Here is a 7,371-nt window from a genome sequence, read left to right as displayed (position 1 = left end):
TGTTTTGTATCTCTAGCTAACATTTTGTACACCCTGCATTTCTATTTCAGTCATTGGGAATGTCAGTAGGATAATAACTAACTAGGCAGTGAAAACTTTTCTTCTCAATCACTTCAGCCCCCCATGCTGCTGCACAAGTGGAGGATGTTAATTATCTTTAACAAAGGTAAAAATAATTCTCGTGAACATTAAAAAAAACTAAATGGGTTTCAATTAGCATACTATGTTAACTCTTGCTTATTAGTAAATTTATTTTATCTTAGCAAATATAACACGCCTAGCTCAAAATATATGTATATAAAAATCTTAGGCAAGAGCTACACTGAGACATAGACCTATTTATAAGCCACCAGTGAATATAAAGCACCAACCATGGGGCATAGAGCACTTCGTCTTCTACACACAGCTGTGTTCCTATCCATGTGAGAGGAACCTCAGAGAGATTGCAGTATAAGGAATGGGTTATACCCATGAAAAGACAGATCTACTGAAGTTCAGTGCAAGACAAGAGAAAACATTTATGGTTAATAAGTATTAATAGTGAATAGTGTCCATTATCCTTTCCATGCCTGGGGAGTAAAGCCTAACAGAAGGAAAACCTACTTCCAGACTCCTTAAACGTGCATTGGATTTAGTTCCATTAGAAAAGTGAAGTTTTGATGAAATTACTACTAGTCATTGAACGCACTGTAGCAATTTACTTCCCTTCACTCTCAGTGGATTCCACAGCATATCTGACATAGTCTTTCTAATTTTGGTTTTAATTGTAGGTGGTAAAATCTGTGATGGCTATTTAACAATGCTAGGGACCGACTTAACTCAATTCACTTCTGTCATGCTGAGACTTACAACCACCTATCTGGGATTTTGCATATTCCTATTTTCATTCTCATGCAGCATTGGAAACCTTAGCACAGATGGTTCATCTTTACAATACTGTAATTGAATGTGCATTATCTCAGATGCTTTGGCAGTTCTGGATGGTCAGAGGAGGTTGGCTGGCAAAAGAAGTCAAGCCGGTACAATATTGGGATGAAAAGGAAGCAGTTATGATGTTTATTTCTGAAATATTTTGTAGCAAATGATGAATCTGTCTTAATTCATGCGCAAGTACAGATTTTTCTCACTGAAGAAATTAAACGGTTAAGAAAAAAAACCAAAACAAACAATCCATATCTATCTGTCTGTAGCTAACAAGCTGAAAACCTTTGCTTTGGGAAAATGCTGTCTTTTCATACTATGACAATGTAACATGTAGTGGAACATAAAAATACAGAAGAGAAGCTGCACCTAGAGGCTATGTGTAAGAAGTCTACATCCATCCCAATTCAGATCTAATAAAACCTTAAATTATACTGCTATTATATTTTAAACTTAACCAAAATAACCTATGAAATCCAGATACATCTTCATTTACAAGCCAAAATTTCTTTTAATGGCATTTATAATTCCTTACAGTTCTAAATGTGGTGTGATGGGATGGCAGCTTGTGTGGTGGCACAAAGGTAGTAAGGAGAAGAGACTGTAACTGTCATTGCAAGTTTCTGCTATATTCTAATATGTTCATGGTTAGCACATGGTAGCACCCACCCATGAGATTGACAGTCTCTTGTTAACAGACTCCTAGTAAGAGGCAAACAAACAGTGATAAATTTGGCTCTAAAGAAGACACAGGACAGACATTAATTTTAATGTGAGCTGGAACTAATTTTTAAAGAGTATTTTGTATGGCTAAATACACTGGATTTTTTCTAAACAACCTTGGCTACAAGGAAGCAGCAACTTCTGTAATACTTTTAGGGTATTGGGAGATATTCACAGTCCATTTTGCTTCTAGAAAATCACAGCCTGATTTGAACTCACTTGAAGTGATATGAATGAGGGTTAACAAAAGAAAGTGTACCAAGGTCCACAAATTCACCATTGTTTAAATAGGGACTTGTTATTTTACTGTAGTAAAGAGATTTTAAGGCACGTGTATTACATGGTCATTCTGTAAGCAGGTCTAGCAAGAGCCAAGTAAATGGAAATAAATTTAAAAATAAATCAGTCCTACTCCAATAGATGTTCGTTCCAATAGAAATTGTAAGTCAAATTAAGTCATTTAACCCTTTTATGATGGCTTCCTGCATTCACAATAGTATCCCACTGCACTAGAAGCCTAATCCATATTATTAGAGAAAGTCAAAATAGTGCTTAGCTAGCTCGCACAGACACGGCTGACTATCTGCAATACAGCACGGTTCCACCCACCCAAAATTAACTGCCGATAGAGGGGGTATGAGAGACTCTTCAGCTACCTTATCACAGCGAGGCACTGTGCCCGTACCCTTAGGCAACCTGTATATATACTTACTGTAGTCTTAAATGGCTTCCATAAAAATTCAAATTGTGTAAACCTTTATAAAGGCTGGCAGCCCACCATCATGTCCTCTCCCAGTCCACACAACTAAGAGAGCATATCTGTCTGAGGCAGCAGTTGCTCAGGAAAACCCAAGTACCACCAAAATTTTGGTGACTGAAGTAAAACATACAAATTTAAACACAGCCTGTCTGCCGAACACATTTATTGAAGTCAAAGCATGGTAAGAACTGGAAATCATGCAACAGGGTCAAGAATGAATAGGTCCATGAATGGTCCAAGACCCAAGGAAGGGCCTGTGCACAGAGAGAGGAAGAAAGAAGCAGCAGCATGCTTCCTGTGTTTGTCTTCTTTACGATTCAAGTTTGACAGAGAAAAACTTATATAGTGGAATAAATAACCAATTACATAAATTGAGCTTAATCCATCTCTAAGGCTACTCTGAAAAAATCCATAAAAAGGCAAGATGCAGGGAATACATTTTATCTGCACTCTGCAAAAAGTCCACCTCAGGTAGGGCTTTGCAGCACACCTAGATGCGACACGGTTGTTGGTAAAATTAGTGAAATAGAGCCTGAGTGGAAGGGAATGAATTGCTTGCAGAAAAAAGGAAATGTTTCAGTGGCAGCTTTGTGTTCAGTGTTATAAGAATAGGCCCATGTTATGCAGGTCAGAAGCCCAAATGAATATTTAGAAAAACAAAACAAACAAAACCTGAAACAAATGAGCAAAAACCCCACCAAAACCAAAGAACTCCACAAAGAACAGCTTGGTTTAGTACAATTAATCAATTATACCTCTCAGTGGCTTCACCATTAATCAAGGCACAGGGTTTATCCTCCTCTGCTTCTTTTCTGAAATCTGTTTTTAATAAATCTTGCTGCAGGCCCATCAGTTTTCACCAGCATACCAAGGTAAGGCAAGACCAGGACTTCAGTGGGAAAGGACTTCATTGCATGAAAGCCTCCTCTTCCAACTCAAAATTAGGAACCGAGTGACAAGATACATCCAGAAAGTTACGAAGAATTAGGGTAAACTTCTCCTAATCACTAACTGGGGTTATCAGTGAAAAGTAGGAGATCAGAAAGTCTACACACCCTCCAAAAATAGTGATTTACACACACATCTGCTCACCCCCCCAACACCACAGCACAAGTTAAGGTTTCCTATGTCACCCATCTAACATTTCACTCTTCTCCAGGTCGGCATGCCAGATCTCTCCCTCTCTCTCACTTGCTCTTCATTGTTTAAAATCCCGCATATTTTCTGCCAGCAAATTATTTTTTTTTGTTTCACTTAAACGTCTACTCTCTTTTATTCTTATTTCTCTCACTAAACTTCTAATACATCTTTTGCCTAACTGCACTATTTTACTAAAGTCCTTCTGCTAATTCCCTCACTCTTCCCATTTATCTTCAGAATAAAATGTAATTAAAAATTATTAAACCCATAATTCCTTACCCCAGTACAGATTTTCTATTGATCTATTATGTCAGCTCTCCCTCCTGCCCCCTCCCCCACTTTCATGTTTTTGACTTTTGACTTTTTATGACTGTAATTCTATTTCCACACCACCTCAGCCTGCTCAGGACTTTTAGATACTCCAGCAATACAAGCTCCAGTATCCAAACACCAAAGCTTGTCATTTAACAACAAGCTTGCCTGTTACAGTCCCTCTATCAATAACTCCTTTCCTTAGAAACAAGGGAGAAAGCTACACCACCACCTAAACATACTTACCCCTGGGAAAGAGCAAGTTGCAAGCACCAGGCATTTGCAAAATGGTCACACGTCACCTGCATTTGTTTAACCCCTTTGAAGTTATAGTGCTGCCCTCGAAAATGCCTAGTAAGAAAAACCCCCAACTCCTAGAAGAGGTTAATTCTGCGGTTACAGATAGTTAAGGATGTTCTCAAAAAAGATGTTTTGGGAAATACTGCTGCTAAGTTAGTGGTTCCTTTGTTGCCTGTGATGTTACTTAAGCATTTCTATGGAGGTTTGGGTGGTCTGGTATAGGGAAGAAGTTGTCTCTATTTTCTGAACAATAAACTAATTCAAAGTTGCCCTTTTACAGAGAAGTAACTGGCAGCACTTCAGAGCAATACATCTCAACAGACAGCATAATCTGTCAAGGCAGCACAGGTTTTTGAAGCTAAGCATAGACATTCAGTTTCTCATAATTTGATAAAGAATTCAGAATTACTTGGGGTAAAGTTGATGTCACAATTATTGACAACAGGTCTGCTCTGTCATACGTACCACTCGAATGTCATACAGAGAGCATATCCTCTGCCCAGGATCTGGCTATTGCCTTCATGCTCAGAGAGCGGTAACGACTCAAGTGCTAAACATGTGGTCAGTAGTATTTGTACTGCAAGAACCAAATGCTCTGACACATTAAAACACAAGCATGCTAGCACTTTGTGAAGTGGCAGCAAAAGGATTTCTCTGCCACAAGACCCCAAAACCCCCACTTTTAATCTAAGCTTTAAATCTTGTAAGCAGTTTATGCTTGTTCTCATATTTATTGCGAGTAGTCTCACTGAAATCAGTAAGATAAATGGGTCCATAAATCTTTAGCACAAAATAGACAAGGAGAGAAAAAGAAACATTATTTTCTCCTGGAAATTGATTTGCTCAATCCAAGCAGCCGGCACCCAAAATGGAAAATGGATCCTGTGACCCCTAATCCAGTACTTCAGCCTTTCTCTCTGTCAGTCTTCTGCTTTCCCACTTAAGACAAATTAAGAACTACAAGGAGCTTATCTCCCAAGGATCTCATACAAAACACAACAAAATCAATCTGCAAAGAGTACAATTAGCCTACTTGAAGTGCTATACTTTTCTAAGCTGAGAAACTTGCTTAACCTGCATTGACTGAATGGTCAACATCTTACTGCCTTAACATGCTGGCAGTGGGCACAAACCCAATTCCCATCTCCAAACCCCCACCTTTTTTTCTCCTTCTAAACCTTTAACTTGACTCTGAGAATATATAAGCTTCTTATCTCACTGCAAATTTTCTCTCCGACTTTCCCAGCCCAGGCAGCCCTGAATGGCCCTGCCCACGCCTGGAGCTCCCCACATGCTGCCCACGACCCAGGACCCCAGTGCAGCCTCCCGGGGCCATCAGCCCCTACTCCAGCAGCGCTTAGTTGGGCCTGTCCCCATCTCAGCTGCATCCACAGACTAGGTTGATCCCGACTTACCAGCTTGACTTTGGCCCTGCATCTCTCCTATGGGCTCACTGGGGTTGGGGCTGCCCCAGCTGCACCCTAGACACCCTGCTTCTGGGCTGGGGGTGGTGGGAGAGACCCTGGTCACCAAACACTCCCAGAGCCCACATGGGTCCCCCAGCAACCCAGAGCCAGGCAGCTGCCCACCCTTGTGACACCTTGACACTGGCCATCTTTCAAAAGCATCAGAAAAATTGAATAGTAACTTTTAGTTGCTTTGGTGTTTGGGTTTTTGCTTTTTTGGTTTTGTTTTTTTTTTTTTTTACTTTGTAGAGTTAGCAGTACATTCATCAGTAATTGATAGAGTGGCTTCAATTACTATTAACCCTCTACACTACAGTTTCCCTCTCACACCGGTATCCATCAGATAGAGGGTGGTATCTTCAGAAATCCTGGACTGATGATGGACAAAAAACTCACGGAAAATAATCACATACTTTCCTTGGTCACATATGCAGCATGTTCAGGTCCCTATCCCTCAGCATAAGACAAAAACATGTATCTTTCAGATGGCCATAGGGTGTTTCAGCCTAAGGAGTTTATGCTGCCTTGGTGAATGCAAGTGACAGCATACATGGCAGTGATATTATACCTGTGTATTGTATCACCAGATTATGCAAGCGGTGTTTGTTTGTTTTCCTTTACTCACAGAAGCAAATGTCATATCTTACAGAGTAAATGCCTTTAATTTTTGAAAAGATACTACTTTCTACTGAATATATACTTTAGAGAGAGAAGGATAGAACAAAACGCTGCAGCTGGGCATGTCATGAATACTAAGAAGGGCAGAACCATTACTCCAGTGCAACAATTAACACTTGCATCCCATTAGGGAATGGCCTCAAAACAAAACTTGTCTATAATGAAAAGCTTTGCATAGGAAAACTTTAATATACATCACCACTTTCATTGTGCCCTATTTATCACACAGGAGTTTGAATTTCATTGCAAGTGCCACGTCAATTAAACTTGCAGTGCGCTCTGTGCAAGGAGTCATTGCATTCTCCAGATTCTTTTATTTGTAAAGATATCTGTAGTTTGCAAATCCATGTAAAAGAAAGTCTTTAAAAAAATCATAATATTTATTTCTTATTGCTTTGGAAACTGTTGTAGCAGTACATAGCACCTTCTTATTTTTTAGTAGTTAAAGATTATTTAGTCCTTCAGATACAAATAAATTATTACCTTTTTCACCACTCTGTGATAAAAATAAAAGCCAGAGTAAAATTCATTCATCATGTACCTGTTCATCAAGTACCTGAATATACTTTCAAAGAATTTTTCTTGTATTTTGAATAACATGTCTGAAATACACCAGAGCATGATATATAGTGGCAAGGCTGAATTTTAAAAAGTTGAGTCTGTTTCTGAAGATATCATACGTTATCTTTGCATTATCGCTAATTTGCAATAGTTGTATTTACTGCTCACCTGTAAATTAAAGGGGGACCTATCTTGCAGCCAGTGCACTGAACTGGTTGACTCTCAAGATATCTGAACTAAACTTATGGACCATTTGATGAAGTCTGTCTTTTTCTGACCAAGACACATAACTATATTAAAAACTTTCAGTGGCATACTAATGTTAAAAGGACACCGAACCGGTTCCCCCAGGCTCAGTTTTCCAATACAAGGAGACGTTTTTGGTAATTGTTGATGCTGCCACTGACATTTAGGGAAGCACTTACCTAAGGCGCCTGCAGGGTTAGAGCTTAAGGATCTGTGGAGGAAGACACAGCTGTGAAGACTTTGGTGAGTGAACTACTTTTTTTT

The sequence above is a fragment of the Phalacrocorax carbo genome, chromosome 1 (genome assembly GCF_963921805.1).
Source record: "Phalacrocorax carbo chromosome 1, bPhaCar2.1, whole genome shotgun sequence".
In the NCBI taxonomy this organism is placed as follows: domain Eukaryota; kingdom Metazoa; phylum Chordata; class Aves; order Suliformes; family Phalacrocoracidae; genus Phalacrocorax; species Phalacrocorax carbo.
Note: the sequence above shows the minus strand (reverse complement) of the source record.